The sequence below is a fragment of the Microcaecilia unicolor genome, chromosome 10 (genome assembly GCF_901765095.1).
Source record: "Microcaecilia unicolor chromosome 10, aMicUni1.1, whole genome shotgun sequence".
In the NCBI taxonomy this organism is placed as follows: Eukaryota; Metazoa; Chordata; class Amphibia; order Gymnophiona; family Siphonopidae; genus Microcaecilia; species Microcaecilia unicolor.
Window position 1 is genome coordinate 121,143,597 of NC_044040.1, and position 22,593 is coordinate 121,166,189.

The following is a 22,593-nucleotide window of genomic DNA, read 5'->3' on the forward strand; positions in this document are numbered from 1 at the left end:
AAGCTTGGTTCAACCAAGACTTGAAAGTACTGAAAATCAAAACTAGAAGGCTGGAAAGAGCTTAGTCAAAGTCGAGAAAGTAGCCAGTCATTTACAGCCTGGAAGCAATCTCATCGTAAGTACAAATACGCAATCAAACACGCCAAAAGATCATTCCTTCAGAATAGAATTCAAACAGTCATACAGGATGCAAAGAAGCTCTACCGTCAGCTGAATGCTCTCCTTGACATCACCCCGGTTACTTCTCCGCAGGATGGCATGCCCTCTGCGTCTCAGTTGGCCAACTATTTTAGGGAAAAGATCCTGAAACTAAGCAACTCGCTCCCTCAGTGCACCTCTAGTATAGATGATTTCCTCAATGCCCTTGCGCTACCCCTGGCCACTTCCCAGCTGATCGCTTCTGGACTACCTTTGCGCCAGTTCCAACTGAGCAGGTCTCACAAGCCATTGGCAAATTTTCAAAAAAGCACTGCAAATTGGATAACTGCCCTAGCTACTTGCAAAAATCGGTGCCTGAGTGTTTTATTGCTGACTTCACGTCCTATCTGAACTTCATGCTCCAGCAGGGCCTCTTCCCCAAAGCTCATGGCCGCATTCTCCTTACACTGATCCCTAAGAACCTGAAGGCCAAGCCTAGCCTTATTTCTAACTACCGCCCTGTTGCAATAATCCCGTTACTAGTAAAGACTATGGAAAGCATGGTCCATGTTCAGCTCACTGATTATTTGGATAAATTTTCTATTCTCCATGCCTCCCAGTCCGGGTTCCGGTCTAACCATAGTACCGAGACGGTTCTGGTCACACTCCTATCCAACTTCAAGAAGGAAATATCATTTGGGAAAAACATCTTATTTCTGCAATTGGATATGTCCAGCATTTTTGACATGGTTTACCACAGCGTCCTTCTTACTTTATTAGCCGAATTCGGTATTGGAGGTAATGTTTTGGAATAGTTTCGTGGATTTCTCTCATTTCGATTTTATCAGGTTAAAGTTCATTCAGCAATTTCGCAACCTTGGAGATCTCAATGCGGAGTTCCTCAGGGCTCCCCCTTATCACCTACACTGTTTAGAGGCGGTGGTGGGAGGCGGGGATAGTGCTGGGCAGACTTATACGGTCTGTGCCAGAGCCGGTGGTGGGAGGCGGGGCTGGTGGTTGGGAGGCGGAGATAGTGCTGGGCATACGGTCTGTGCCAGAGCTGGTGGTGGGAGGCGGGACTGGTAGTTGGGAGGCGGGAATAGTGCTGGGCAGACTTATGCGGTCTGTGCCAGAGCTGGTGGTGGGAGGCGGGGCTGGTGGTTGGGAGGCGGGGATAGTGCTGGCAAGACTTATACAGTCTGTGCCCTGAAGAGGCCAGGTACAAATAAAAAAGTAGAACGTATGAATTTATCTCGTTGGGCAGACTGGATGGACCGTGCAGGTCTTTTTCTGACGTCATCTACTATGTTACAATGTTACTATTATGATGACTCCGCTTGCTAAGGCCTTGTCCAACCATGGCCTGAACCCTTACATCTATGCAGATGATGTGACTATCTACATTCCCTTCAAATCTTCCTTATCCGAAATCACAGACGCGATACAAACCAGTTTTGCCATCTTGGACAATTGGGCGAACGCATTTAAGTTCAAGCTTAACAAAGACAAAACACAATGCCTCATTCTATCCTCCAAGTACAATAAGTCTATACTGAACTCGATTGCTGCGCCAGATTACACCCTCCCTGTCGCAGACAGCTTGAAGTTGCTTGGTGTCATTTTGGATCCCCACTTGTCTCTCGACCTCCAAGTAACAGCTATCATGAAAAGAATGTTCCTTTCCATGAGGTCCCTCAAGCACATCAAGCAATTCCTGCCATGTGACCTTTTTCGGGCTCTTATCCACTCTCTCGTATTGAGCCATTTCGATTACTGTAATGGGATTTATACTGGGTGCAAAGAATACATCCTCAAGAAACTTCGGACGGCGCAAAATACGGCAGCGAGATTAATATTTGGAAAATCGAAGTTTGAAGCAGCTCAACCCCTTCGAGAGAAATTCCACTGGCTCCCGATAAAAGAGCGCATTGTATTCAAAATCTGTGCTTTAACCCACAAGATCGTGTATGGAGAAGCTCCAGCTTACATGTTCAGCCTAGTTGACCTCCCATGCAGGAATTTTGTGAAGTCATCTCATACCTATCTCATTCTCCACTACCCTAACTGCAGGAATCTGAGATACAAATTGCTCTTCAGCTCCTCCTTTTGCTTTGCGAGCCCTCGTTACTGGAATGCACTGCCATCTACTTTAAAGGAGACTGCTGACCACAAACCGTTCAAGAAGTCCCTCAAGACTTATCTCTGTGGTCAATCGTTCACTTCTGTTATCTAACTTCCTACTGGCCCTCATTTGTGTCTCCTGCTGGTTGCTCCCCTCCCTTGATGCTCCTTACTCTCTGTCCCGACCTTGAATTTGAATTTGTAAGATGTTCTTCTCATAACTGCTGTTAGCCACATAGAGCCCGCCATGGTGGGAATCTGTGGGATATAAATGTTCTAAAATAAATAATAATAAATAAATAAATTTAGCTTCCAGAACCTCTCTCCCACATTTTCCTATGTCATTGGTACATATCCACCTTATAATTGAAAGAGAAAAACGCCTAGATTTCGACCCAAATCGGGAGATAGACGTTTATCTCACAAAAACGAATAAATCGGTATAATAGAAAGCCGATTTTGGACGTTTTCAACTGCACTCCATCGCGGAAGCGTACAAAGTTGACGGGGGCGTGTCGGAGGCGTGGCGAAGGTGTAACTGGGGTGTGGTTATCGGCCGAGGAGAAATGGGCGCCTTTCGCCGATAATGGAAAAAAAGTATGCGTCTGTAGCTAGAATTTAGGGCACTTTTCCTGGACCCTGTTTTTTCACGAATAAGGCCCCAAAAAGTGCCCTAAATGACCAGATTACCACCAGAGGGAATCGGGGATGACCTCCCCTGACTCCCCCAGTGGTCACTAACCCCCTCCCACCACAAAAAATGATGTTTCACAACTTTTTATTTTCACCTCAAATGTCATACCCACCTCCCTGGCAGCAGTAGGGGGTGCAGTGGACTTCAGGCAGTTGGACCCAGGCCCATCCTCCCCCCTACCTGTTACAATTGTGCTGCTTAATGCTTAGTCGTCCAACCCCCCCCCAAACCCACTGTACCCACATGTAGGTGCCCCCCTTCACCCCTTAGGGTTATAGTAATGGTGTAGACTTGTGGACAGTGGGTTTTGAGGGGGATTTGGGGGGCTCCTCACACAAGAGAAGGGTGCTATGCACCTGGGAGCTCTTTTACCTTTTTTTTTGTTTTTGTAAAAGTGCCCCCTAGGGTGCCCGGTTGGTGTCCTGGCATGTGAGGGGGACCAGTGCACTACGAATCCTGGCCCCTCCCACGAACAAATGCCTTGGATTTATTCGTTTTTGAGCTGGGCGCTTTCATTTTCCATTATCACTGAAAAACAAAAACGCCCAGCTCACAAATTGTCGAATAAAACATGACGTCTATTTTTTTCGAAAATACGGTTCGGTCCGCCCCTTCATGGACCCGTTCTCGGAGATAAACGCCCATGGAGATAGACGTTTTCGTTCAATTATGCCCCTCTCTATGTACCAAGACAGCCAACTCCTCCCCAGCACTATCTAAAATCCTATCTAGGTGACGCATGAGGTCCGCCACCTTCACACCAGGCAGGCAAGTCACCAGGCGATCCTCACGTCCACCAGCCACCCAGCTATCTGTATGCCTAATGATTGAATCACCAACTACAACAGCTGTCCTTGGGTAGCACTTGGAGACGTATCCTCGGTGTGAGGTTGCAACTCATGCAGCCAACGAAGCATGACTGCTACATTATATAGACGCAAATCTGGTAGATTAACTCCTCCCCTCTCTCTGGGGTTTGTCAGCTTAGTATATCCTATGCACACCCTACAATTGGACCAGATGAAGGAAGTCACTATTCCCATATACTCCGCCTCATCTTTCCTAGTAACCCAAAGGGGCATCATCTGGAGGGAGTTCAGTAGTTTAGGTAATATTACCATCTTCACCAAAGCAACCGTACCCAGCAAAGACAGGGGGAGGTCTCTCCAGCTATTCACAGGGATATAATACTAGTTATCCGATCCCGCACATTCTTTTGATACCTAATCCCAGCATCTAAATGAAGAAACACTCCCAAATATTTCAATGGGCCTTGATTCCATGTGAGGGGAAAATTAGGCAGGCTTCTGGAGGGACAATTTAAAGAAAGCACATTCGCCTCTGATTTGTCAAAATTAATCTGGAGCCCCAAAAAAGAGCCAAATTCTTGAATAAGCCCCACCAGGGCAACTATATCCTGGGAAGCGTGCCCTAAAAATATCAGCATATCATCTGCGAACAAGTTGATCTTATACTCCTGAGCCCCTATCTTTATACCTCTATGGGCAGCGGACTGCTGAATTTTACACGCCAGGGACTCAAGAGACAAGGCAATCAACATGGGAGACAGCGGGCATCCCTGTCTCGTCCCACGCTCTAGTGTGAAAGAGGAGGTGAGCTGTCCATTAACCAAAATCTGCACAGTGGGATTAGAATAAAGCGCACGCACTCCTGCAAGGAAGTTCCCCATAATTCCAAAATGAGGTAAAACCCAAAATAAATAATCCCACAGAATTTTATCAAACGCCTTTTCGGCATCTAAGCTAGCAATAACAGCATCTCCTGGCCTTCCCCCTTCTGCCTGTAGCACACTTAGCGCACTCAGTATATTTGTAGACCAGTACCTAGCAGTCACAAACCCAGTTTGGTCTGTATGTACCAGTATAGGCAGGGCCTTCCTCAGCCTGGCAGCCAATATACTCGCAAAAAGCTTGAGGTCTTGGTTTAAAAGGGAAATAGGTCGATACGACCCCAGCAGCTCTCTATCTCTAACCGGCTTGGGTAGAACCACAATAGTGGCATGCGCCAGCCTCCCCACTTCCTGGCCGGCTGAAATAGAGTGTGACATAGTGCCTGGAAAGGGCCCAGAATATGATGACCCAGTATTTTATAAAACTCAGGGCCCAGCCCATCCGGTCCCGATGCTTTAGCAAATTTGAGACGTTTCAGCACGAGTTGCATCTCTGCACCTGACATCAGAATCTCCAACTGGGCCGGGGTCAGAATGGGAAGATTTAGCCCACTAAAAAAACTGTCCCTTTTCCGCATATCACTACAACCCTTATCATACACAGTGGTATAAAATTCAACAAAGGCTTTTTGGATGGCCTCTTCACTACTTGTTAGCATTCCAGAACTATCGTATCTTGGTGATTACCCGCTTTGGAGCTCTATTCCGAATTAGACTGGTCAAGAGTTTGCCCGCCTTATTGCCCCATTTATGGAGCTGATATTTGTACATCTGTATTAGATAGTTACACGGGGACAGAAATCTTACCCATCCCCGCCCGTCCCTGCTGGAATCTTACCCGTCCCCACCCATCCCCACTGGAATCTTACCCATCCCCACCCATCCCCGCAAAAATTTAAACCATCCCAATCCGTTCCCACCCGTCCCCGCAAGAATTTAACCCATCCCCACCCATCCCCGTAAGAATTTAATAGTACATAAAAGAAAGTTCCACTCAGCTCCCTCAGTCTCTCTCTGGATTTGAGCCACAGCACTGTAGGCAAGGAAGGAACGGAAGTTGGAACTTGGAACACTCTGGTGCGCACATGTAAGATTTGTCTCTGATTCACTGGCAGTGTGTGCTGAGAGGTCGCCACATGCATGCGCCAGTAGGTCAGGTGACATCTGATTCTCGTGCCTGTGTCAGAGCTGAGGTCTGTGCACCAGCCTGGGAGCAAAGAGGATTAATAGTAACATAGTAAGTGACAGCAAATAGACCTGAACGGTCCATCCACTCTGCCCAATAGTCACACTCATGATCAATTCATCATTAAATCAACGTGTGATATTATATACTTGATTATGGTCTTTCTTTCGTGTTTCTGGAACAAAGACCACAGAAGTCTATCTGGCCCCATCCTTATGTTCCAACTGCCGGAGTTGCCATCGAAGCCCACTCCAGCCTATTCATGTTCTCATTTGTGGGACACAGACTGTAAAGGTCTGTCCAGCACTGTCCTCATGTTCCAGCCACTGAAGTTGCTGTCTAAGCCCTTTCCAGCCCATCCTACACCAGATTGCCATGTATGAGACACAGACCATACAAGTCTGCCAGGTATCAGCTCTAGTTCATCACAGCCAGAGTCGCCATCTAAGTGTCACTTGACATATCCACAAACATGCAGCCATTTAAGGTTAGCACGCCTTTTTGAATTCCGTCATCATTTGTGACTCTACCACCTCCTTAATGGAAGACTTTCCACATTTATGCTGTTAAAGCAAGGAAGAAGAGGAGGAGGAGGAGGAGGAGACAGCACTCAAATAAATTGGTATTCGATAGATGAGAGGCTGGTGCAGGTGCAGCTTACACTTCCACGGGAAGCCCACAGAACTGGTTCCATCCCCGCGGGAACCCTGCAGGAACTGCCTCCGTCCCCGCGGGAACCCCGCAGAACTGCTTCCATCCCCGCGGGAACCCTGCAGGAACTGCCTCCGTCCCCGCGGGAATCCCGCGGGTTCCGCGGGATTCCCGCGGGGACGGAAGCCGTGCAGCTCTCTAATCTGTATGTCCTGCTTAACTCTATTAGTCAAAAGGATATCAAAATTACAAGAGGACCTTACGAGACTGGGAGACTGGGTGACTAAATGGCAGATGACGTTTAATGTGAGCAAGTGCAAGGTGATGCATGTGGGAAAAAAGAACCCGAATTATAGCTACGTCATGCAAGGTTCCACGTTAGGAGTTACGGACCAAGAAAGGGATCTGGGTATCGTCATCGATAATACGCTGAAACCTTCTGCTCCGTGTGCTGCTGCGACTAGGAAAGCGAATAGAATGTTGGGTATTATTAGGAAAGGTATGGAAAACAGGTGTGAGGATGTTATAATGCCGTTGTATCGCTCCATGGTGCGACCGCATCTTGAGTATTGTGTTCAATTCTGGTCGCCGCATCTCAAGAAAGATATAGTAGAATTGGAAAAGGTGCAGCGAAGGGCGACTAAAATGATAGCGGGGATGGGACGACTTCCCTATGAAGAAAAATTAAGGAGGCTAGGGCTATTCAGCTTGGAGAAGAGACGGCTGAGGGGAGACATGATAGAGGTATATAAAATAATGAGTGGAGTGGAACAGGTGGATGTGAAGCGTCTGTTCACACTTTCCAAAAATACTAGGACTAGGGGGCATGCGATGAAACTACAGTGTAGTAAATTTAAAACAAATCGGAGAAAATTTTTCTTCACCCAACATATAATTAAACTCTGGAATTTGTTGCCGGAGAAAGTGGTGAAGGCGGTTAGCTTAGCAGAGTTTAAAAAGGGGTTGGACGGTTTCCTAAAGGACAAGTCCATAAACCGCTACTAAATAGACTTGGGAAAAATCCACAATTCCAGGAATAACATGTATAGAATGTGTGTACGTTTGGGAAACTTGCCAGGTGCCCTTGGCCTGGATTGGCCGCTGTCGTGGACAGGATGCTGGGCTCGATGGACCCTTGGCCTTTTCCCAGTATGGCATTACTTATGTACTTATGTACTAACCCTATGACTAGTATCCAAATACTCCTGGCGCGCTTTACCAGACCCTCCTCTCAACAGCTGCGCTCTGAGTGATTTTAACCTACGTGCCAAACTAATTAACTCCTGATCCTGCAACTTCAGCGTATGGGCGCTATACTCCATTATTTTCCCCCGGATGGTGGCTTTCCCCGCTTCCCAATAGGTGACTAGACCAACATCTGATGGATCGTTATCCCCCAAGAAGTATCTCCACTCCTATACTAAGAGCTGTTTGAACTCCTCGTCCAAGTACAGAGAGGGGTTCATTCGCCAGCCGCTTCTTCGACCCTGAGAGGAAAAATCCATGTCCACCCACGCCATGCCATGGTCAGATACTACTCCATCTTCTAAAGCAGTCTTTCTAATTATCAAAAATAGGGAAGATGATAGAAGCATGTAGTCTAGACGGGCATAGACCTTGTGCACCTGGGAGAAAAAAGTGAAGTCACGCTCTTCCGGGTTCAGTACTCACCAAATATCCAACAAATTCAACTCTTGTTGGAGGAAATTCACTCCATGAGCTTCAAACTGTTTTGGTCTTTTCTTGGGAGGACTGCAGTCCACCAAGGGGTCTGCTGTTATATTAAAGTATCTCCCTAGGACCAGTGCATATTCAGAAAGTGAAGCCAGTGTGGCCAGTAAGTTAGAGAAGAATTTGTGGGAGTAGACATTTGGGGCATATATAGAACAAAGAGCTGTTTTCTTTCCTTGTATTACCCCCAACCACACTACAAACCTCTCCTCTGGGTCAGTAATGGTTTTGTGATATAGAGAGTCTAACTGCTTGTTGATCGCCACCCCCCCCCCCCCCCTGTTGCCTGCCATTGTAAGAAGCATATACCAGCTCTCCAACCCAGTCTTTCCTTAATTTCTCATTATCTGTACTGGTTAAATGGGTCTCCTGGAGCAGCAATATGTCAACCTTCAGGCGTTTGGCATAGTTCAAGATCTTTTTACGCTTTATGGGTGAGTGAACTCCATCTACATTCAAAGTGGCCACCCGCACATCACCCATCCCACCATAATAACACAAGAATAAATCCACCAATTAACTCATAGCTGTATAGGACTGAGAATGGCATCCCAGCCGTACCGTTCCAGACCAGAATCAACCATTCCCTCCAGCAGGCCATACCCTTTGCTAGTACGGAAAACTGTTCACCCTGCCCCCCATCCCCCCAAAACATCTGATATCCAAGCTACTCCCCATGCATTCATCTCCCATTCGCATAACCCAAACAACCATCCCCAAATTGCTCCAGTCCATCCAGCCAGCACCAACCCCACCCAGCACCAAACGCTCCGCACTCCCCAGGAGAACTATTGTGTACCACATGTCTTATGCATGCATGGCTCCAGTACCTTGGTCCAAACAGTTAACATGTCTTTGCTGTGTGACTGCTTCCCATGATAGAGCTCACTAAGAGCACCAGGAAGCACCACCACTCCACTTTGCTGCCTCTCTGCTGTTGCTTTCGCAAAATCAAGAAGGTGGCAGTTGCTCAATGAAGGCCCGGAGCGCCCCAGCAGACGTGAGAACCATAGTGCAGTTATTGTGGATCAGCCGCACCTTAGCCGGATACTGAAATGCAAACTTGATTCCTCTGTTGAACAACTGCGTGCAAAATGGCGTGAGGACTCTCCGTTGTTCAGAGACCTTAAGGGAGTAATCTTGAAACAGCAGCACCATGGAACCCTTGTAATCCAGAGAACGCACTCATTTAAACAGTTCCAGGATCTGAGCTTTAACAGCATAATTCAAATAGCGGGCAATGACAGGTCGCGGCCTGGCACCTTCTTCTCTTCTGCTCCCAATTCGGTGCACTCTTTCCTCTTGCACAGGACCCACGTCCTCAGGTAAGCCGACTGCCTAAGGTAACCATCTCTCTGCTATCTCTTTTAAATCCATCTCTTTGAGGGATTCTGAAAAACCAATGATTCAAATGTTGTTGCGCCTCCCTCAATTTTTCTGATCTTCAACTCTCTCCTCTAGTTGTTTCTGCTGCTCCTCCATTGCCCCCACGCGGTCCTCCAGCGTTTGGACTCGATCCTCCTGTGCGGAGATGCGCTCCTCCACCTGCTGCATACGCACCACATGCCCTGCCACCGAATCCTTCAATTCATCCAAGGCAACATGGAGCTTAGCCAGCTTCTCGTCCAGTAAGCTAGACAGTGGCGCACAGATATACTGATAGTGTCTTCGGAGACATGGGCCGCCGGGGATTCACGCTGCAGGGCCACCATCTTACGCATGCCGCTCACAGCCTGCTCTTTTCCCACACGTGTCGACCTTGTCAGCATAACAGCATTCCTAGCACAGCAATTTCCCACAGAACAATTCTCCTGCGCTACCACTGCACTCCCACCAATTTATCCATCGCAAATCTCTCCAGGGGGTTGCATTAGAGGGTGATTATTCCCACCGGGGGAGCGGAGCCGAGCTTCCAGGTGTCTGCTCACGGCGCTGCCATCACGTGACCCCAAGACTAGGGTTAAATGGTCAATATTTATTTATTTATTTATTTATTGCATTTGTATCCCACATTTTCCCATCTATTTGCGGGCTCAGTGTGGCTTACAATAAGACTTGAATAATAGAAATACATTTGTTACGACTAGGTTATGGATTACATTGAACAGAGTTGTGCGAGACATTCGAATATCATTGGGAGTATAACAATGGGACATCAACATAGAAACATTAGAAGGAGACAATGGGAAAAAAAGGGCATTATTAGACACCTAGACATATAGTGTACATAGTTCCGTGGATAAATGTATGATTGACTGGATAAAGGGATGAAGGATCAGAAGTGGATGTGTATTGCATTGGTGAACAGTGAGTGTGGTCTCTATGTGTTTTGGCTCTTTCCGTAAGTTTGTTCAAACAGGTGAGTCTTCAGTAGTTTACGGAAGGAGGCTTGTTCGTTAATCATTCTTAGGTTGCGCGTGGGGTTCCACAAGGATTTGTGCTGGGACTACTGCTTTTTAACATATTTATAAATGACCTAGAAACAGGAATAATGAGTGAAGTGATCGAATTTGTTGATGACGTGAAGTCAGGACCGGTCTTAGCAAGTGCGGGGCCCTATGCAGACCACTTTGTTGGGGCCCCATCCTAGCCCCGCCCCCACCCTAGCTCCGCTCCATTGATAAGATTATTCCATTTTTAGAACATTTTTTTATTTATGAAATGTCAAATAAAGACAAATGAAGCTAAACTTGTACAAAAAAACTGATTGAAATAATAAGCACAATGCTATCATTAAACCTCCCCTCCCCAGAAATTATTCAGTTCAAGTCCACTACAATTAGTAGTTCCAATTCTCATAACAAGGAGAATAAAGGAAAAATATTAAGAAAAGATTCAGTACTTTCAAATTCCCCTATTACTCTGTAACCCATATATGCAATAAAATAAAAATGAAATGAAAAGATATACAATAAAATAAAGTGATGTGTAAAATATAATGTACAATATAAAAACATATAGACCACCAAGGTATTAAAATTGTTTTCAAAAGAATCCGCTGTTCAGCGGAGAACTCGAACGTCCCACGGGAGAACACAGGTATGGAAGAGAGTGGGATGTTTGACCACGGAAATACAAGATCTGGAAAGATGGATCTTAAAAATACTTGTTTGTTGATGAAAAAAAGACTCAAATCGCCGCCTCTCCATTTTCTGGTAAATGTCCTAAAAACCAAGAACTTAATGTCAGAGATCGAGTGATTCGCTGAGATCCAGTGTTCAACTAATGGTGCCGATAATACTTTCCTTTTTATACAGCTGCGATGTTCAATGATCCTTGTTTTGATGGCCCTAATAGTCTTGCCTATGTAAAGCAGTTGGCATGGACACTGAATGATACATATTACAGATGACGTGGTGCAATCTGATGTGTGTGATAAATTATAAGATTTGTTTGTGATTGGGTGTATGAAAGTTGTTGTTTCCATACTATGAGTACACACACTGCAGTGTCCACATTTACGATGCCCAAAGACCGGAAGTGGTGTTGTTGCGTCTGGTAGCGTGGATGGAACCAAATGTTCTTTAAGGTTTTTATTGCGGGAATACGCAATCACTAGCTCTTTGTTCCTGAAACAATCCAATCCTTCCAGGATATGCCAATGCCTGCGAATGCAGCGTGTGATGTGTTTGGATAGGAAGGAATATTTTAGGGTACAAACCATGTCTGGTATCTTCCTTGACCGGGTCAGTTGCAGTAGATCTTCACGGTCCTTTTCTAGTGCTTTGTTCAAACTACTTGAGATGTGTTTTTGTGGATATCCTCTTGATGAGAATCTATTGCTCATAGCCTGTGCTTGTTGTTTGAAGTCATCGTAGTCTGAACATAAATGGCGTAGGCGTAGAAATTGATTCAATGGAAGATTGCTCTTGAGATTGGAATTATCGTAGCTGGTGTAGTGTAGGAAAGTGTTCTGATCTGTCGGTTTCTTGAATATATTGGTTTTAAAAAAGTAGTCATTTTTGGTAATAAGGAGATCTAGAAAGTGAATTTCTTCGGTGTTATATTCGATGGTAAATTTAAGATTAGGATCTCTACAATTGAGCCAATGGTGAAAAGATAATAGTGTTTCGATATCTCCTTGCCAAAGAATGAAGATATCATCTATGTATCTGCGGTAAATTTTGATATTGTGTAGAAAGGGATGAGTAGTGAGATGTTCTTTTTCGAAATTACCAACGTATAGATTTGCCAAATCAGGAGCCATACTTGCACCCATCGCTGTGCCCTTTATCTGTTGGTAATATACACCTTCAAACGCAAAATAATTCTTTGTGAGCGCAATGGTGGCACAGGTAAGTATCAAGTGATTAGGTATTCGTTTATGGGTTTTTCTTTCTTGTAAAAATTTCTCAACAATGTGGATGGCTTCCAACTGTGGTATGTTGGTATGTAGGGATTCGATATCCATTGTGACCATAATTGTATCTGTGAATGGACCACCACAACTCTCTGACTCAAGAAGACTCCGACTCTGTCTGTCATCCATAATTGTCTGACAACACACAGAAAAAAAATAAGTAAAAATAAAATAGTCACAATTAATACCTTATACACCAATATACCAGCCATACGGAAAATGCAGACCGTCAACAATATGAAGCTAGCAAGGGATCATAATATCACAATTCTCATGTAGAGCCACAAAACACCCTTTTAGAGGTAGTGTGTCATGATTTAGGCTCTACACCCTTTCTGATGTTTGGTGCCACCTTAGTAAGGCCAACACACAATCTCTCCACTGCAAAACACTATACACAAACTTGTGCAAAAACACACTCATAACCTTAACAAACCATAAACAGCACTAATTCCAAGGACAGGACAAGCTACAACCTTATGCTTGGCGTGGAAAGGCAACTGTAATTACACCGGGCTCTAAAACATGAGTGCACAACCTAGTGGAAAAAAACAAAAAGGGCTGCAAACTATAAGCTAGCAGAATACTGCACCTTCCTTGATCATACCTGAAAAACACATGAAGGCAAAATACTGAACTGGAAAGTTACCTCAAGAAGTCAGACTCAGCATGCAGCAATACTACAAAAATTGAAACTTACATGAAAAATATCACAGATACACATTTCCAAAAACTGACATATTCCAATTAATAAATCCTGAATAAAATAGTTTTTTCTACCTTTGTTGTCTGGTGACTTTGTTTTTCTGATCATGCTGGCTCAGTATCCGATTGTGCTGCTAGCTGTCCTCTTAACTCCGTTTCCAGGGCTACCTTTCCATTTATTTCTTTACTTTCCGCCTTTCTTCTTCATTTCTTGCCCTACATTCGTAAGTAAAAGCTGGGTCCTCCGCAGACTTGACTGTCCAGTGGATCCAATTTCTGCCTATTTTCTATATCCATGTGCACATTTTCTCCTCTCTTCCTTTTCCCTCACCTCATCTCCTTCCTCAGTCTTCCCTCGCCTCCATCCATGTCCAGCATTTATTCTCTCTCCTCCATCCACCTATGTCCAGTGACCCTCCTGTCCCCCCTACCATCCATCTATGTCCAGCAACCCCCCTGTCCCCTCTGCCCTCCCCTGCCATCCACCTATGTCCAGAAACCCCCCTCCCCTCCATCCACCCATGTCCAGCTACCCTCATGTCCTCCCTGCCCTCCTCTGCCATCCACCTATGTCCAGAACCCCCCCTCCCCTGCCATCCACCCATGTCCAGCAACCCTCCTGTCCTCCCTGCCCTCCCCTGCCAACCACCTATGTCCAGAAACCCCCCTCCCCTGCCATCCACCCATGTCCAGCGACCCTCCTGTCCTCCCTGCCCGCCCCTGCCATCCACCTATGTCCAGAAACCCCCTCCACTGCCATCCACCCATGTCCAGCAACACTCCTGTCCTCCCTGCCCTCCCCTGCCATCCACCTATGTCCAGAAATCCCCCTCCCCTCCATCCACCCATGTCCAGCGACCCTCCTGTCCCCCTTGCCCTCCCCTGCCATCTACCTATGTCCAGCAACCCCCCCGTCCCCCCTGCCCTCCACCCATGTCCAGCGACTCTCCTCGTTCCCCTGCTCCCCCTCCCTCCAGCCATCTGAGCCCCCCTCCCATCAGAGCCCCCCCTCCCCAACCCACCAAACGACCCTCTTCTGCCACCCGACCCGGGCCGGCACCTGACCCAGCATTTAAAAAAAATCTACAAGCGGCGGTGCGGTGCCTCGCGTCTGAGAATAAAAGAAGAAAAACCGCTTTGTCCGTCGGCCGGCCTTCCCTCATGTCCCACCCTTGCGGAAGTTACATCAGAGGGCGGGACACAGTGAGGGAAGGCCAGCCGACGGACGAAGCGATTTTTCTTCTTTTATTCTCAGACGTGAGGCACCGCACCGCCGCTTGTAGATTTGTTTTAAATGCTGGGTCAGGTGCCGGCCGGGTCGGTGACGGGTGGCAGAACTGGGTCGTCTAGCGGCACGGAAGCGGATGCGGTCGTGACGTGAGGGGAGCAGTGGCAGTCCGGCGGCGGAGGTCAGAGGTGCGAGGCGAGGCACGCCGCGCGGGGCCCTATACGGCCGCCTCGGTCGCCTCTGCCTAAGACCGGCCCTGCGTGAAGTTATTCAAAGTTGTTAAATCACAAGATGATTGTGAGAAATTGCAAAAGACCTTATAAGACTGGGAGACTGGACATCCAATAGCTAATGAAATTTAGTGTAAGCAAGTGGAAAGTGATGCACATAGGAAAGAGCAACCCAAACCATAGCTACATGATGCAAGGCTCCACATTAGGAGTCACCACCGAGGAAAAGGACACTGATGATATGTTGAAATCCTTTGCTCAGTATGCAGCAGTGGCCAAGAAAGCATTTAGGGGCCCTTTTACAGAACATCAGTAAGCCCAACATGGGCTTACTGCTCGCTCTTCTAGGACTACTGCCAGCCCAACTAGGCCGCTGGCGGTAATCCCACCCTGAGCTATGACATTTCCAGGGGAAAAAGAAAACTCCAGAAATGGCTTGCGTGGCAGTAACCCAGAGGTAATCGGGTATCACCACGTGCTGCCCAGTTACCACCGGGTTAGTGTGGGAGCCCTTATCGCCACCTCAGTGGGTGGTGGTAAAGGCTCCCTGTCGCATGGCCATGCGGTAAGAGTTCTCTTGCCGCATGGCCATATGTGCCTGGGGTCTTTTTATCCACTGCGGTAAAAAGGGCCCTGTTGCATGGGAAAAATAGCCCCCACCACTAGTGCAGGTCCCTTTTTCCCGCAGCTTGGTAAAAGGACCCCTTAGAATGTTAGGAATTATTAGAAAAGGAACGGAGAAAAAAAAACAGAGAATGGTATAATGCCTTTGTATCGCTCCATGATGTGACTGCAGTTCAAATATTGTGTGTAATTCCGGTCACTGTATTTCAAGAAAAATATATATTTAGTTAAAGCAGTGAATACACATATTATTGCACTTTTCCACCTGGAACTTTTAAAGATGTTCAAATGTTTTTATTTATATTCGGTATGTGTCCACCCTCCAGTTTTTATTATGTGTTTCATATGTTTTAATTATTTATCAATTATTCATTTAGATGCATGTATTGCTACTGTTTGATTGTTGCATGATTTATTGCTATTTAATTATTAATTTTCATTATGTGTTTGGTTGCTGTTTTACAAGTATTTTAGAGTTTATCAACCCCTGATGCAGGCATCACTATTGCAAAAACACAGCTGTGTTGTCATTTTACTGGAATTATGCATTGCTGGTTGGAATAAAGACTGGAAGTTGACTGCATCTCCTCACTGCATTAGTTCTTCTTGCCTTCTATGTAAAGTGCTTGGTCCTTCTCTTTGTCCTCTTGTTTATATATTGTATACAAGTACTTTCTCTGTTCCTAGTGGGCTCACAGTTTAAGTTTTTTTTTTCTTACATGGTGCAATGGAGAGCAAAAGTGGCACTCAGGAAGGAGAAGTCCATAGTGGAGAAACTGAATGAATTCTTTGCTTTGGTCTTTACAGAAGAAGATGTACGAGATCTGCCTGTACCGGAAATAGTTTTCAAGAGTGATGATGTGGAGGAATTGAAAGAAATCTCGGTGAACCAGGAAGACATACTGAGCCAAATCAACAAATTAAAGAGTAGTAAATCACTTGGACTGGATGGCATACATCCAAGGGTACTCAAAGAACTCACGCATGAAATTACTGATCTGCTGTTAGTAATGTGTAACCTGTTGTTAAAATCGTCTATAGTACCTGAAGGTTAGAGGGTGGCCAATTTGATGCTAATTTTAAAAAAAAGGTTCCAGGGGTGATCTAGGAAATTACAGACCGGTAAGCCTGACTTTAGTGCTGGGCAAAATAGTGGAAACTATTATAAAGAATAAAATTATGGAACACATAGACAAAACATGGTTTAATGGGACAGAGTCAGCATGGTTCAGCTACGGGAAGTCTTGTCTCACCAATTTGCTTCAGTTCTTTGAAGGTGTGAATAAACGTGTGGATAAAGGTGATCCAGTTGATGTAGTGTATGTAAATTTTTCAGAAAGCTTTTGATAAAGTTCCTCATGAGAGACTCCTGAGAAAATTAAAGAGTCATGGGATAGGAGGCAACGTGAAGGTGAATAATGGAGTACCACAGGGATCTGTACTGGGACTGGTGCTATTTAACATATTTATAAATACTACTACTACTACTACAACTACTTATTTCTATAGTGCTACTAGACGTACGCAGCACTGGAAATTGGAACGATGAATGAGATGATTAAATTTGTAGATGACACAAAACTATTCAAGGTTGTTAAAACACATGAGGACTGGGGGTCACGTGATGTGCTAGAGGGAGCAGGACGCGAGGAGAGCTCTCTCTGAGGAATCTGGCCCCTTTGCAGCTTAAATCTAACCCTGCACAAACAGAATAGCGGACCAAAAACACCAGTGGGTAGCCCAAAGCGGTATGGACAAATTTGTGGATTCCACTTCTAAAGGAATGGCGAGTAGAACGAGCAAACGCGATAAAGAAAAGACTCGGGTGGAAGACGCACTGGCGGAAACAAAATGGCCGCCGGGTGGAAGCGCGGGATTCAACAAAGAGCAACTCGCACAGCTGACAGCAGTAGTGGAAGCCGCCATAGAACCGAGGCTGGAGAAACTCTCAATGCAAATTGCAAGCTTTACCGCCTCGCAGGCAGAGCTTACCCGGAGAACCGGAGAACTTGAGCAACGCGTCTCAAATTTGGAAGATGCCACCGCGACAACCCCGGCAGCCGTAAATAAACTTAAAGAGTCGGTAGACTCACTCACTGCAAAAATAGATGAGCTTGAAAATAGGTCCAGACGGTCCAATCTACGGCTGATAGGCGTGCCGGAGTCGGTGGGAGACAGAACTCTTATTACAGAGCTGGAGGCCTGGCTAAAAAACGAGTTTGCCCTTTCTGACCATGCGGGGGCCCTGAGCCTTGAGAGAGCACACAGGCTGGGACGCGCTCGAGAAGACCGCCAGACACCGAGGCCAGTGATAATCAAAGTTCATAACTATGTACACAAAACAGAAATACTAAATGGATATCGTTTGAAACGGGAGGCCACAAAGCTTAAAGGTAACCCGGTACGAATATATCAGGACTACTCTGCTGCTTTGCAAGAGAGACGGAAAGTATTTACCCCGCTGTGTAGCAGATTACATACCTTGCAAATCCCCTTCATGTTAATATACCCAGCAGTGTTGAAAGTTAAACAGAATGGAGTCTGGAGATCGTTTGATTCAGAACAAGCGGCTAAAGACTTTGTGGGTAGTATTGAAAGCAAAAGGGACAGTGACAACACCGGCTGAATGGAAGAATTGGCGCAGCATGGATAACCACTGGTTTGGGACAAGAGCTGAAGTTCAGGTCCGTGAACATTTATGAGGAACAGTTTGCAGGGTAACAGTCTCTTGGATATGGGGGTCAGAGAACCTCAACATTAAGGTGACTTTCAAGTTGTTGTTGTTGTTTGGGAGGGAGAGGGGGAAAGGGGGGAGGGAGGGGGTTCTGGGTGGGGGGAGAGAGGGAGGGGGTAAGCAAAAGGGGGGGAGGGGATTTATGCTAGAAGAGAGGGTGGACGGTGTGAATGGAGTAAGCGCGATTTATGAGAGGTTGCAATGGTCCCCAGTAAAGACACAGTGCAGATCTCCCTGGGAGAGGGGCTGGGCTCCTGGGGAGTTAGACATTGGTATCCTGAAGGTACCCATGAGAAGGAAGAGATATTAATCGTAATAACCTAAAGATTGTATCTTGGAACGTCTCTAGTATTACATCACCAGTGAAAAGGTATAAGATCCTCACACAACTTAAGAGGCAGGGAGCACACATAGCATGTTTACAAGAAACAAAATTGACGGATGCAGAACATGAAAAACTCAAACAGCAATGGGTGGGTGATTGTTACTTCTCCTCATCAGGGAATAGGAAAAGTGGAGTGGTTGTCCTAGTTGGGAAGGGACTGCCATGTCAAACAAAACTGATATATAAGGACACAGAGGGACGGATTGTTTTACTGTACATTAATTACCAGGGGCAAAAATTTTACCTGTGCACAGTTTATGGTCCAAATAACTATAGCCCACATTTATTTCAGTCTCTCATTGCGTTGGGAATGAAACATACTGATGCACCCTGGGTGTGGGCAGGTGATTTCAACCAAGTGCAAGACCCTACATTAGACAGACTCTCCACCCAGGCGACTCCAGGGGTGGGAAGGGGGAGGGGACTACCGATTCTTTGCGATCAATTACATTTGACAGATGCATGGAGATCCCTGCACCCCACCACCAAGGACTATACTCACCAGTCCAAGGCCCACCAATCTTGGTCTAGGATAGATTACATCTTGATATCTACCTCGTGGTTCTTTAAAGTCCAAACGGCAGCAATAGGCCCAATGGCGGTATCGGATCATGCTATGATCTGGATTGATCTGGAGCTCTCGGGGGGGATCCCAGGGGGTGGGCGCTGGAAATTTCCCTCATACTTATACCAAGATTCCCAATTTAAAGAATATTTACTTAAGAAATGGCAATTCTATGTTGATACGAATTTCGACACTTGCGAATCACCAATAACATTCTGGGAGGCCTCTAAGGCAGTTATGAGGGGGCATGTGATAGCATATCTGAGTGCCAGGAAGAAACGCCTGGCCTCGAGTATCCTGAGGCTAGAAAGGGAATATGGATCAGCAAGGAGGAAATATTTATTACACCCAAACGAGTCCAATAGGGAGCTGATGTCTGCGGCCCAGGTAGCATTGAATTCCTTATACACGATCAGGCGTTGAAGCAGCTAATGGTCAGACGCCTGAACTTTCAGCGCTTTGGCAATAAGTCGGGTAAACTTTTAGCGAGAATAGCAAGAGCAAACATGCCAAGACAATTTATACCAGCAGTGGTGAATAATAAGGGAAAGAGAGTAAATCAACCGCAGGAGATTGCACAAACATTCCATACTTATTTCACGGATATATACGCTGCACAGGAGCGCTTTCAGGGCCCACTAACACGAGATTATTTGGAGGACGCCAGAATGCCTAAGTTAACAGAGGAGGCACAACGGGCGTTGGCAGCTCCAATAAGAGCGCAGGAGGTTTGTAGAGTCCTAAAGTCTCTGCGTCTGGGTTCTGCACCGGGGGCAGATGGGCTCTCTAATGAATACTATCGGTTGTTGACGCAGCAAGTGACTGGGCCCCTGGTGGAATATTTTGATGCGGTAGTGGACCGGGGGTTCTTCTCGCCTGGAGAGAATACTGCTTTAATAACACTAATTCTGAAGCCTGATAAATCACAGGACCAGGTTGAGGCATACGGACCCATATCGCTACTGAATGTAGACATTAAAGTACTGTCTCGGGTGCTGGCAGAGAGACTGATGTCATATATACCTAGCCTTATTGGAGAACACCAAGTAGGGTTTGTGAGAGGGAGACAGGCCACACAACACGTGCACAGGGTTCTACTAGCAGGGGCATATGGGCAGAACACGGGAGACCCACTGTTATTGGTAAGCCTAGATGCCGCTAAGGCCTTTGATAAGGTAAATTGGGATTATCTGTTTGAGGTGTTAGATTACATCGGGTTGGGGGGCTGGTATCTAGAGGCGGTGAAAGCGTTGTATAAAGATACCCAGGCAGAGATATTGATAAATGGAACCAGATCCGCTTCCCTTCGGGTGGAGCGAGGGGTGCGACAAGGTTGCCCGATGTCACCATTATTGTTTTTAATATATCTCGAACCCCTACTCCGTACTATTCTGTTAGACCCAGAGATACAGGGGGTAACCTTATATAGGGAAAATATTAAAATACTGGCCTTTGCAGACGACATGTTTCTTACGCTCACTCACCCAAGATCATCAGTAGAGAGATTGTTGGAAGTGATAGATGAATTCAGTTTCTTCTCTGGGTTACAACTAAACCTGCAAAAATCATTAGCTTTACCAATATCAACGACGCTGTGCTCGGAGTGGGAGGGACATTTTCCATTTCAATGGGCTACAGAACGCTTAAAATATCTAGGGATTATTATCACGGCAGACATAGCCAATGTATACCGAGAAAACATAAGCCCGTTGAAGAGACGTACACAAGAGCTTTTACAGGGGTGGCAGGGGTTGCCATTGTCCTTACAAGGTAGAATTGCACTGTACAACATGTTCATATTTCCCAAATGGACATATGTATTTCAAATGATCCCAGCAGTGTTGGGGTACAAAGAGGAGAGGTGGCTACACAAAGCACTGAGAAGGTTTTTGTGGCAGGGTAAGAGAGCGCGTATAGGGCTTAAGCAATTAATGAGAACACATAAGAAGGGGGGTTTGGGGTTGTTGGACCTAAAACTGTTCATGATAGCTGGTAGTGTTCGACATCTGTCGGATTGGTTCCGCACAAAAGAGTTCTATTCATGTACGGGGGTGGAAACATCACTAATGGATCCCTTAGATTTTGCATACTGGCTACACGCTCCGTCGGCTGAGTTGCCCACGGTGGGAGCCTATGGGCATATAATAAACCCCCTGCGGAAAGTGTGGCGCTGGATGTGTAAAGCCTTCACCTGGAATAGTGCGGTCTCACCCCTGCTCCCCTTGAGGGGCAATCTGGCCTTCCCCGAGGGAGGAACATCCAAATTGTTTCAGAAATGGACCTCCCGGGGAATACAATATCTATTCCAGGTAGTCACAGAACGGGGGACCCCTAAAACCTTTCAAAGTATGTGTGATGAGTTTGGGTTAGACCAGGGGGACTACTTTGCGTACCTACAAATTAATCACTATTTAAAGACCCTACCGGACCAAAGCCTGACTCAAGACATATGGGACACTATGAATGACTTTTTGGGTCTGGAGGCGCAGTTGAAAATACCTTTGAAATATTTTCACCGTACCCTACGGGATTTGCAGGAAGCAAACGACTGCACTAAAGTGTCAACTCTCTGGCAAACAGAACTTCAGTGGAAGATGGATCCTGGACAGTTGGCAATCTGTCTATCTACAGTACATAAAGTAACGGAGAACGCAATCTGGAGAGAAATGCAATACAAATTTGTTATGCGAATGTATATATCGCCACACCGAGCCTATAGAGCAACTTTGAAACAGACTGATGATTGCCCAAAATGCGGGAGAGTGGGAGCCACCTTGGGACACATGTTTTGGGCTTGCCCCCTGGTGAAACAGTTCTGGACAGAGCTGGGACTTAAAATCTCACAGATGTGGAAAGTCCGGTGGCGCCCCTCTCCGGGTCAACTGTTCGACAAGTTCATTGTGCAAGGACAATCGCCTGAAGGCTTGAGGGCTTTTTTGAGGTGCACTGTCTTGATGGGAAAGCGAACAATTTTACAACTATGGCTGCAAAAAGAGGGGCCTAGTGTTTCGCAGTGGAGAGGAGCCATGATGCAGTGTTGTATGCTGGAAAAAGAGGAGTTGGAGACCTCGCTTCAAGAAGGGGAGACAGTTTTTGCAAGACCTGGGCTCCATATTGGGATACCTTGACACCAGTTGCAAGAAGCAGACTTTTAAACTGTTAAAAACTGAGTCCACCAACCGAATAATAGAAAAGTTCCTAAGAGTGGGAGGGGGGAGGGGAGAGGATTGGGGGGGGGGTGGGAGGGGGAAAAAAAAGAGGGGAAAATATTAGCAACAGACGAGAATGTTTTGGTTGTACAGATCATGTTAATTACACTATGTTATTATTGTGATGGAATGTTTATTATTGTTGCAATAAACAAGATTAAAAAAAAAAAAAAAAAACACATGAGGACTGTGAAAAATTGCAGGAAGACCTTAGGAAATTGGAAGACTGGTCATCCGAATAGCAGATGAAATTTAATGTGGACAAATGCAAAATGATGCACTTTGAGAAGAATAATCTGAATTATAGTTACCTGATGCTAGGGTCCACCTTGGGGGTCAGCA